The sequence below is a fragment of the Parasteatoda tepidariorum genome, chromosome 1 (assembly GCF_982258835.1).
Source record: "Parasteatoda tepidariorum strain Cologne lab strain chromosome 1, Ptep-v5.0, whole genome shotgun sequence".
Classification (NCBI taxonomy): Eukaryota; Metazoa; Arthropoda; class Arachnida; order Araneae; family Theridiidae; genus Parasteatoda; species Parasteatoda tepidariorum.
In genome coordinates this window covers 46,892,572-46,905,084 of record NC_141755.1, presented here as the reverse complement: position 1 = coordinate 46,905,084, position 12,513 = coordinate 46,892,572, and the positions used below count along the sequence as shown (strand labels likewise).

The following is a 12,513-nucleotide window of genomic DNA, read 5'->3' as shown; positions in this document are numbered from 1 at the left end:
GTGCATTAATTCTTTCAACAAGATAGAAATTCCTTGAAAATTGGAGTCATTTTGCTTTCTGTGTTGGTCCACAATTAAAAGGTTATTGAGTTGATCAGTGATAACTGCAAATCCGATATAGATTGGCAAATCAGCGCCGCCAGTAAAATATTAGTTCTACTAAACTTGTATAAGAAGGAAGTATTCAAAAAATAACTTTCCTGAAAACGCATAAAACTGAAAGTGCTATAATATTAATGTGAAGAGGGAATATTTTTATTTTGTACTATACCGGTTGTATTGAATCTATCGATAGTTTATTATACTTGTTGTAACCAATTTTTATGCTGTACCAATTTGTACAAAAAAAACCTACACTGTTAGAATTTTTTTATGATAAAAATGGTTAAATTGCACTTTATTTAATTGTTATTCTACCAAAATAGTCGAATAAACATAAAAAAAGATTATTTACAAACTGTTAAGTGTTAGAAGAATCGTTTATTGATTGTTTTTCCCTAATGCACTTATTAATAATTGCACTTAAATTGCACTTTATTTAATTGTTATTTTACCATATTCTACTAAAACAGTTGAATAACCATAAAAAAAGATTATAAGATTATATACAAACTGTTAAGTGTTAGAAGAATCGTTTATTGATTGTTTTTACCTAAAACAGTTTAACAACCTGATATCCGCGTCAACTAGGCTCACCTTATGAAGCCATTTTGTTCCATGCAGTTGGGTACATATTGTAGTTGAGAGAGCTAATCGGTCAATCTCATTACCGGTGGAACAGGGGTTTGAATCCTATCGTTGATACCACAATATTTCTCCCATTCCTTCAATACGCGAAGAGTTTCCAGTGTCTACACTCTTCAACCGGTGATCCTGGACTAGTAGAGTACGAAATTATCATTTGAGCATAAATGACGCGGCACCCACAGAGCTCCTTTTAAGTTTTATTTTTATGGTTTAGAAACTATGCTGGTTGTAAATGGTTACTAAAAAGTATAGTTTTGCATTCATGGCTTTTAAACCCCATCATTTCAAAATCGTAACGGTAAGAAATGTTTCTAACCATAAACTTAATGTTTAATCAGATGGAAAGACTGCGGCTGGTTACTTTACCGCTATTTCAGAATAAAATTTCTAACAATGTATAATTTTTTTTACTCGCTCTACCCACTCTCTAAAAGAAACCGAATAAAATACAGATTTGATTGTAAACCAAATTTCTTGACATTATTCAATTATTAAGATTATTGATTAAAATATTTGAAGGTTTTTTTTTCTTGATTAACTTCAGAAAAGATAAAAACGGTTTGGGAACTTGTTCTACAAAACCTTGTGAGCTCAACCATGATCATTGCATTTAGTTTAATCTGTAAACAATTCCAAGGAAGTTATATCTTGACTAATAGTTAAGAAAAAAAAGTAGACTTTAATAATCAAACAATAGGTGTAGGAGTTATTTCTAACAAAAGTGGAAAAACTAATTTACATGTCTACTACTTCATAAAGGTCAGATTTTCACAATGACAACCCGGAACCAGGTACATCACTCAAAAACGTGTTTTGTACTTTTAACTTCCAGACAGAACTTCGTAACAGTAATTCGTCTCTGGCAGTGATAAAAATGTGACAGACATGTTTGTCCATTTATCCCAAACTCGCTGTCATTAACTCACGTCCAAACTATAGATCGTGGGCAAGAAAATTGCACACTTTTAGAGAAAGTGAATCACTGAAGGACGCCAGGAAATAAAGATGTCAGAATTTTAAACGCTTAACATTTGACTTGTTACAAATATAAACGTCGACCATGAACTGTCGTCATTTTAAATGCTTGAAACGTTCGTAAATGGAAGAGAAAAGACACACATGAAGTATTTGAATTGAAATATGTCCTTTTAATTTATCTTTCAATATTGAATTGTCGATTTATTTTGTACCTTGAATATTGTTTAAGTACGTTGGCCCTGCTTGGTCTGTCGCACCACTGAGTTCAGTTTAGTTTAGTAAATATTGTTTAGAGCTATTTAAGACTTAGAGAAAGCAATTCTAAAAAATACCAAACAGTAATTTCTGAGAATTTATTCTTTTTATTAGAGAAATTTTTACATTGCAAATGCGTGAGCAGCGGTGGCTCAGGGGATAAAGCTCTCGCTGCCTAATGAGGTGCCCCAGGTTCGAATCCCAGCTGTTGCTGGGTGGTACGAATTCTTCTCCCGGGTCGCAGTGCTGACGTAAAATATCTTCAGTGGTAGGTGGATCACATGTTCGAGTCCCCGTGTCGGGCTAACCACAAGACGTTTTCGTGGTTTTCCTCACCATGTAACACAAATGCGAGTTAGTTCCATCAAAAGGTCCTCCACGAAGGTTATTTTGTCTCAATGCCTGATCGAGCAGCTCTCTTTGTCTTCTGAGTTGAATTCAAAATTACAAGCCTGTTCATCGCTGGTTAGGAAATATGAAGTAAAATGTATGAACGTCACTAAAAATTCTATGCATTAAGGGGATTTCATTGCTCATAAACAAGTCTTTCAAATTTTAAAATTTCTCTAAGAAGACAACAAATCTCACGAGTCTACGATCGAAATTGATTTTTTTTAAATAAAGCTAATCCATGCTTATGATACACTGGTAAGGAAACCACGAAAACTTTCTAGTCTAACACAAGCTATGCCTGAACCAAGGAACAAGTCTGAGATCGCTGCTGATTAATAGCAGCATAAGAATCAAACAGTTTTAGAGATTCCAATTTGGGTTAACTGCCGCTGAAGCAAATGCTGCATACTTTAAATCCTCTCTACCACTTTATATAATATTAGATAAACGATTAGGATATTTAAGTATATGTTTGAAATTATAAGAACAACAATCATTGTGAGGATTATAAAATATATATTTATCAATAGCAATCATCACACTTTTGGATTTTTTTTTACATGAATGTAGGTCCATTACGCTTAAATTTTATCCCAATAAAATAAGGAACTTAATCTGTTAAATCAAATCTTTGTCAATACATTATAATAATAATACATAAATTTATAGTTGATTAAATTATATTTTTTATATAACACTTTGTTTACATCAGACGACAAAATCATCGCGTAGCCATCGAAGGAGGTAGCAAGAAAACAATTGACTAATTGCAATAATTTTAATCCTTTTCAATTCATTTATTTTCTTTAAGAATTATTATTGCTTAAAATTTTTAAAAGGTTTATGCAGTGTTAAAAACATCTTCTGAATTGATTATAGTCTGTCAATATTTTTAAATATACTCAAAAACGAACTTTGAAATCTAGGGATAAATGAAAAAATGGACTTCAGCTGCTTAAGCTGAAATTTGATATCCCGTCTGACTGTAAACTAACTTCCTCTTACACAATGCTAAAAATTTCGGATAAAATTACGATAAAAAGTACCGCCATTCAGAGTGTTGGTACTTTTTACCGCAAAATCCATTTTTATCGAACAAAAAAAGTGATATACCACAATTTTTACTGTAATAACTTCCGTAAAATCACTGAATCACTATCATTAAATAAATATTACTGTAAAAATTACGCCATAGTATTTTACGAAAAAATTAGTTTTACAGTATGAAGGATTTTAAGGATAATGCATTCGAAGTGCCGATAATTTATATCGTAATTCGATCTGGATTTTTTTTTACAGTGCATATGAATCAGGATTTAATAATTTGCGTGTTTCAAAAAGAAGTACCAGATCTCCTTGATATCTGGCGAAACTTTTCTTATTTTATAATAAAAGAAAATACAGTTGTTAAAGGTTTGCACCAAACCCCCACATTGTTTTTTATCTATTATAAAAATTTTCCTAATAAAACATGTTTTTCGGAGCAAAGATTGAGAGTTCTCCTTTTAGGAGTAACAACTCCTCCTACGTGATGGAAATAAGTTATACGAAACAATGATATTCTTATTCTTTCTGCACCATTTAGAAGAAACTTGTTTCCTTTGACACATCACGTTGAGAATGCATATTGTTCTGACAATGTGTCAAATTAAAGATTCAAGAAAATATTTCTTCCTTTTCCAATCTGATTTTATTTGCAAATCCTGTCGTGTCGTTGCACAAGTTACACGTTTTTAGGGAGAAAAAAAAAGGAACATGAGGAAGCCGGTGGAATATTCAATTTGCGTTCCACTGAGTCAAACTTAAAAACGTGCATAATAATAAAAAATAAAAAAATATTTTTTTACTTTTGATGCAATACGCCTTTTAAAGCCAACTAGCACACATTATCCATAGAAATTAAGAAAAATCTTATTCCACCTCCACAATGCATAGTTACATTAATTGAAGTTTAAAAGACTACAAATAATCAATGTGTGACAGCGTAATATTTATATATATCGAAGAATTAGATCGTACTTTTGTTCTGACGAAAGTGTCTAAAAATTATGTGCACAGTGACAAATTTAGTCTTTAAATTAGATTTTTTTCAACGATGCATTCTTTAAATTTGATTTACTTAAAAGAAAATTATTTGTTTTTTGAAATGAAATTAAATTTTAGGCAAAAAGTTTGAAAAATATTTTTTAAAACTTGATGATTTTAAAGCTAATTTATCATTATTACACATGATGGTGTTACAAATATTTGCACCTTTTCAAGGAATATTAGAAAAGAGGCTTTTTATAATTATCCTTTAAGACCTTCAGTTTTTATTTGTAATTTTTTAAAAATTTAATGAATTACATATTTAAAATTTATAGTTGCTAATAAATATATTAAAACCTCTTATAATTAAAATTAAAATTTGATGTTTAACAAAATGTTACGATGATGTTAACGAAAATGTTTATTGTTAATCAATATTGCATTCTATAACTTATTTACGCTATAAGAATAACATTATGTTTTTCAAAACAAAGTTACATTAGCCTTGAAAAAATTATTTAAAATTGAGAACTAGAAACATAAGTATTAATTATTTTTTATACAAATTGCAAAATGATGATTAGCGTGCATATGAATACTTTTTCAATTCAAATACCAGACGGAAATTTGCAGAGGCTTCTCATTAAAAACAGTCTTTGCTATTTTTTTTGTTTTGATAAAGAAAATTGATCTTTTCATGCATTTAAGCCTTTTATACATTAGCGAAAGTAATTTTTATTAAAATATCCGAAAGTAAAAATATAACTGAAAATTTAAGTACAAAATTTCTATCTTAAAATCAAATTGAAACACACTTTACAAGCAAATCTTCTAACACTCAATTTTTAATTTCATAGTAAACTACATCTTAATAATTATTAAAGTGTTAACCCTTTTGGTACTAATCAGTAAACTATGAAATTTATTTTATCGTTGAAACGAACCATAAATCAGGCAAACCAGGGAGAGGCCTTTGTAACATTCGATGTCTTGTACAAAAACGATAAAAACAATTTTCTTTAAGAATTTAAGGATACGTTTAGTGTTTAAATATCTTCCTGACTTTAGTAGCAAAGCAATAGCGGGCTCATTATCTTCATTTTTTCCTGACCTGTTTATTTAAACTGAAAACAACACTTTGCAGATCCTATCAGAGTATTAAGCTTGAATTACCTATTGAGAATATATTGGATTCATGATAAATAATACAATAAATACTTCATCAAAAGTTACTTGCTCTGAAAATAATTTTGCACTCAAACAGTGGGCGGCAATTGATTTTAATTTTAAACATTTCATTTTATTTTGGAAAATATAGAGCAGAAGGAACAGCTTAGAAGAAGGGTTGATATTTCAGTAGAAGACAATAGCTGCGTCAATCAGGAAAGCTGTTAAATTAGCATCGTTGTGTGGGTATCGTCGTTTTCGAATATTTTTGTTCTCTTTTTCGCCTTCGTTTCAACCCAAATCCAGTGTTACACCTTCTCTGTCGTGCTGTAATCATTCTTGCATATTGTTGAAGGGGAAACAGGTCGGAATTTCTTTTTTATATTCCTCATCAGAGATGGTTAATCCAACACCTATCGGTGTGGGAAAACAGGTTTCTATGACTTGGCCTTTACATCATGAGTTTAATTTTAGTTGGTTTCATTTTCTTCTTTTTTAAATAGTTGTTGTTGTTTTAGTGCATAAATGGATGAGTCACTCTCTCTTATGGGAGGGCGTCTATTTAAAAATTGTTACTTTTACTTGTACTTTAGCCTATTTCACTAAACTTAAACTATATAACTTAGATTCAACTTGCATTCAATTCATGCTTAAGTTATACCTGACTTATTTTGCTTTTCTTATTATGTTAAACTTATATTTTTTATTTTATAACCGTCGTTGAACAGCCGACCCAATTTTTGAGTTAACGACTTCCAACGTTTAACTGCGTGACCTTGTAATTTTGATCCCTATCCAGAAGACAAGTGAACTCCTGAATCCTGTATTGGGAGAAATTTGCCTTCGTGGAAGACTTTTTGATGGAGTTAACTCGCATTCGCGTTTTATGAAGAGAAAAATCGCGAAAACCTCCCAAGGTTAGTCTACGGGAAAAGGGACTCTAATCCATGATTCGTTTACAACTAAGAATATTTTATGTCGGCACTGTGGTCGGTGCGAGCCAGTGGCAGAATTCGTATCGTCCAGTCACCACTGCGATTAAAACCTGGGTCACCTGAGTAGGAGGTGAACGCGAGTTGCGACTGAAGCGAGCAGCGGGCGAAGCTTCCTGGTAGATTTAAATACTATTTATACTTTGAAAAAATAGTTTTTCTAAGATTAAGACAGTTCGGAGATTACTAATAGAATTAATTCAAATTTTCTTTTTAAAATTTTTATCTTAATTTATGATGCTTCAGTTCGACGTAAAATTTGTTTTACTTGATCAGATTTAGTAATTTTTCCAAATCATGTTTTTCCGAATTTGAGTGATTTTTTTTCCGTATTTATAGTTCTAAAAACTAGAATTTTTATCCTAGTTTAAAATAAAAGCAGATTAAAAAACTACTCTGTAAAAATTTCCGAATCAAATTACGGTATAAAATAAGGTGCATAATCCATAAAATCCATTTTACCGTGAAATCCATTTTTAGCGTAATTTTTACATTAATATTTATTAATTTGAGTTTTTACGTGATTTTACAAATATTTCTGTAAAAATTACGGTATATCAGATTTTTGTTCTATTACATGTTTTGGTAAAAATGGATTTTACAATGTTTGATTGTTTGTTGTTATTTCAGATAATTAAAACATCAGTTATCCCTATAACAAAGTCAAAATGTGATACTACAATTAAAAATATAGAAAAGCACAGTTATTAAATTTATCAGTTAAACATTCCTGAACTAATTAAATAAATATTATAATAAAAATAACGACATAATATTTTACTCTAAAAATGGATTTCACAGTAAAATGGGTTTTACGGACGGTGCCGGTATGTTACGTCATAATTTGATCCGGAATTTTTTACAGTGTAGGTATAGGTGGACAGTAAAATATATTAAAAATTGTTACATTCTTCATGTTGTCTTGAATTTGATTTTATGTTAATGAACTTATTATTGAGTAAAATGATACGTTTTTTTTTGTGTTGAAGATTTATTCAAATATAATAACGGAAATAATATATACAGGAAGAGTAACGCACAGCACACGACAGTGCCGTGCAAAATTAATTTACGACCACTTCCAACAAAGATAACGTTATGTTCACTCATGCAGGACAAAGCCGAAAATGAAGTGCAGAGATCACGTACGTAATTGAGGAAGCGCGATTAAAACTTGTATTACATTGATGCTTCTGATGTTGTAATTGTTGAAGGAATAAATGACCACAATTTGTCTTCAAATAACAGCTTGTTGATCAACTGATTAATCTATTTGTTTTTCTTACTATTTGCGCTAACCAAAGCATTTTTTAGAAAATTACTGGAACTACATACTTTTTTTAAAAATTCTTAGTGAATTTATAATCTCATAAATAGAACTCTATCACCGTTTATGGTATGTTCTCGGTTGGGGGCTGCAAACAAGTATTTAATGATCGAAAAAAATATTAATAGATAAAAATAGCTAAAAAAAATTGGAAATATCTGGTAAATGTTTCATTTTAAATAAGATTTGTGTCAATCAAAATCAGCTTTTGAAATTTTAAATTTATTAACTACTAACAAATTAAATATTTTTATTTTTTATTACGACGAATCGAAGTTACGTATATCGTTTGATTTTATTATTATCGGGCTAATTTAAGCCTAATTTAATATTGGAAATGACCTAAAACAAAGATTAGCTGATTTTCGATAGCAGTTTTATTTTCTTTCATAATGTTTTGATATTAAAATTTCACATTTTGATTCGGAGTATTATAAGCGTATTTATATTAAGTTTTATGACCTGCGTAAATAAACGCAACTTAGCTTTTCAAGATTTAAAGAATACTATTAAAGAATCTCTAAGTTGATTAAAATATAAGTAAATTATTTTTCATGTACTCAATTAACTTTTTATATGATTATTGCATTTTTAAACCATAAAAAAATTGCAAAATATTGATGACTTATTGATAAATTTGATGACTTTTCTTAACTTTGATGTCATTTAGAAAAAAGGAATTACAGTTAAATTGAAGTAGCACAAACAAATGTCATTAAATCAGAAATAAAATTGATTATTATTTCAAAATAATATTCTTTACACGACTTTATTTGTTTACAGTCACAGTATCATTACGAAATATTTATGTATCATTATATTTTTAATCCTCTCTCTCTCTTTCAAGCCCAAAATATTTGTGCGCTGCGCATAACTTCAATTTTTATTCAAATAGATTGGACTTTTTCATTTTAAAATAACTTTCTAAACAAGATCTATTTTTGTCCAATCACAGTAACATCACGATAGATTAATGTATGACTAAGCTTTTTAATATGCGCTCTTTCAAGCCTGAAGCCGAAATGTTAATGCGCATTTAAATTGATGCATCCCCATAGAGCCATTAAACTATTTAATGGAAAAATTTTGTATACGTGTTACGATATCCTCTTTTATTGTATTGTAGCTTGATTAAAATTCTAATTTAATTAAATTAATTGAATTATTATTCTAATGGAATTTAATGGCTTTACAATTCTAAAAATAGAGGTTTGTAAGATTCGAAAGATTTCCCGTCTTACCCTGTTTTTGGTGAACACCTGAAAGGGGGAGGAATTATTGATCCCTTTAATATTTCTTGTCCGTATTTCTCGACTGTGTGTAAAGTCCAATTAAGGGGTTTCTGATGTCTTTTGGTCAGTTGTTTTTAAAAGGAGGAAGGTGGGCCATTGATTTCCCTCTTGATACTTGAGATTGGTGAAAGTAATTTTGCCTTAGATTGGGTATCTTAGCCTAAATTGATTGGTTTTTAAATTTTAAGGGGTTGGATTTTTAAGAACAGCTAAAAAAATTTTCGAAAGTAATGAAAAAGAATTGAGCTTGGAAAAAATGCATTAAATAACAGTTAAAAACCTGTATTATGTTTAAAAGTTTAATCGTCAAAGAAATGGTAAATATTCACATCATACTCATTCTCTCATTATATGTTTTAATCATTGGAATTGTTTTTGCGTAAAAGTGCGCATAAAATTTATTTGTTACTTTCTTCTTCTGCTATTTAAAAACTTAATGAGGAAAGCACTCTGTAAAAATTCCGGATTAAATTACGGTAAATAGTACCGGCACTCAAGGTGCCGGTACTTTTTGCAATAAATTCCATTTTACCGAAACATGTTACGGAGCAGAAAATCTGATATACTGTAGTTTTTACAGTAATAATTACCGTAAAATCACTGAATCACTATCGTTATATAAATATAACTGTAAAAATTACTGTATAATATTTTACCGTAAAAATTGTTTTCAGGGTAAAATGGATTTTACTTATGATGCTCCCGAAGTGCCGGAACTTAATACCGTAATTTGGTCAGGAATTTTTTACAGTGTGTGTGAGCTCATTTTTGACGCTGGAATCTTGCACGTGGTCATTAATTTCACCCACTAATGTAAACGATCGGCTAGCTTCGTAACAAAATTAAATTACATCTAAACTTAACCCTATACTTAACACTAAGAAATTTTTTCCTATCAAATTGAAATGATTTAGATTAATGTTTATATTACCCTTTTTGCTTTAAACTGAAAAAAAAAACAAGTTCAATAATATTTATATCCTTTATGTATTACACCAATATAAAGTAAACTTATGCTAAACGGCGACACGTAACACAGTCAACTAGTTGTTGAGGAAGTCTATTCTTTGCGGTACATGCATACATCGGCATATAAATCAATTTGTTTTCTTTAGCGAGGCCATCCACATATTTAAGGACTCCTACGAATGACTGTGCAAAGGTTCGAGGTAACTCAGTGGGCAGAGACCAAGGAAGGACCCGAAACCCAAAGCGTAGGATATGTCATATGACAGTAATATGCAAAATCCCAAATCCAACATTCAACTATTTGTTGCCATCATCAAGCCCCGTAGGTGTTACAACATGGTTTGTTTCAAAAAGGAAGCCCTTTGGTGATTAAGAAACGTAAGATTTGCCACGCCTACTTCGTAAACAAGACACCTGGGAGAAAAGTTACGAAATAATTATTTTTTGGAGTCTGACTCAAAACAATTTATGGTTTCATCTCAAAATAGTGAAAGAGTATGAATTGTTTAGAGTGGATTGAAATCGAAAACTAACCGAAAAGTTCTGTGTTTCCAGTCATTATGTCCACCGGGTGGATTTGTCTTTGGGGTAACCTTCAAGGAATTGAAGAGGTAGGCAATTTTATATAAGTAATTAGAGAAATGTTCAGATTGATAGTTAGACTTTGGCGCATCGTAAATAATATTCTAATGATTTGATTGATCCAACGTCTTACGAGACCGCGAAGGGAAAAAAATCGAAAATACTCGATTAGATGCTTGTCCAGCAATTTATTTGCTCGCAACTTGTCAAGACCGAGTGGAATTCATGGAATAAATCATTTTTTATTTTCCGTTAACATAATCATTCATCGGTAATTGAAACAGCTGCTCTTTTCACTTTATCAAATGCTATTTTTTGTTGTTCTTATAACAGACATTTATAATTTTCTTAATTCATACAGAAATGCTACCCACCTAACGAAAACGTATTGATAAAATTACGTTTAAATTTGATGAAAATCAATTTCTAGCTACCGCTTTAAAGTTAAGTATGCACAAAGTTATTTTGATTTTGAATATCATTATTTTAACTAACAATATTATGTAGTTTTTAAACATTTTAGAAAATATTTATTTTTACTAACAGTTTTAATAATTTTAAAGAAAAAACTGTAGATGTCCTTCGAATTTTAAATAAAACTTTGTTGAAGAAGCACTTATTGCATATATAAATACATTATATACCATAACATATTTTATACATTAGTGGTTGAACTTGAAACATCATTAGCAATATATGTAAGAAAATTGATTTGATTTGTCTTCGAAAAATTCGAAGGTACCTCTTTTTTATAAGAGAATTTGAGTTGCGGGTTTAAGGCGATACCCTGTGCCTCAGTTTTTTTGAAGCCAATTTTGACAATGAAACTCTTGCGTAACTTCTGTTTAGAAAAACATTGATATTTCTAAGAATCGCTGTCAGTTATTTGCTTCAACGATCTCAATTTTATTTCGTACTTAAAAAAAACAAGCAATATTTTGCAGATTTGTTTCCTGCAATACTTAAATTTTAATTATGAGTTATTAATTTTAATTTAATTAATTTTCAATTGACAATTCGTTTCGAATCCATTTTAAGTGAATTGAAGAAATGAAAGACAAGAAAAGGGTAAATAGGCTTTTCTTTAACTCTTCAACTTTGCCCGAAGGTAAAAATTCTGAAATTTCGTACTTTTGGTACATTAAAAGCACTTTTATTTGGAATTGAAAATATTTTGTTATAAAAATACATCATTATAAGAATAATTTAAAAAATAATATTTTTATTTCTTAAATAATGTTAACATTAGTTATGATATTTTTAAAATGGAGATCCTACAAAGTTTTACAATTATAGAAAAAGTTTACTAAGTTTTACAGTTAGTTTTTTGAGTATTAGGGTCAATTTTTATCTGAGCCTTCCTGGAATGTATTAAACAATATATAATTGCCAAAGATAATGTATTTATACGTTTCAATTCTGAAAAATTAGCATACACAAATTTTATTTTATAAAGTTTAGCGAATGATATTTTTACAGTGCACGTTCATATATCAAAAAATTCTAAGAAAAAAATTCCTTAAAAAAAAACTAAATTCGTGGTTTAGTATCGTGATCAAGTATCAAATTCCATGAAAATCTAAATACATAATTTTAAGATATTTTATTTTGTGTTGTCCAAAATAATGTTAAAAAGCAGTAGAAGTTCCAATAGCAAATATCCAACAACAAATAGCTAGCAAACTCTTTTAAAAAATTATTCTGTTTTAATTCTTGTTGTAAGAAAATTGTTAGGATTGCAGTACGTACTGTATAAAAATACGTCCCTTAAACTTGCTAGTGT

At 29.7% G+C, this 12,513-nt stretch overlaps 1 protein-coding gene across 2 annotated transcripts in view; it reads left to right on the top strand.

The window, feature by feature from the left end:
* LOC107441334 (uncharacterized) overlaps positions 1-12,513 on the top strand; it is a 46,933-nt gene that overhangs the window by 19,663 nt on the left and 14,757 nt on the right. Inside the window, exon 1 of one of the 2 annotated variants that reach the window (XM_016054556.4) lies at positions 10,579-10,759. The exons of the other annotated variant lie outside the window; for it this stretch is intronic. The gene's annotated coding sequence lies outside the window, so the exon portion shown is untranslated. Of the gene's footprint in view, positions 1-10,578; positions 10,760-12,513 lie in introns of those variants that run through there. 2 annotated transcript variants of the gene reach the window in all.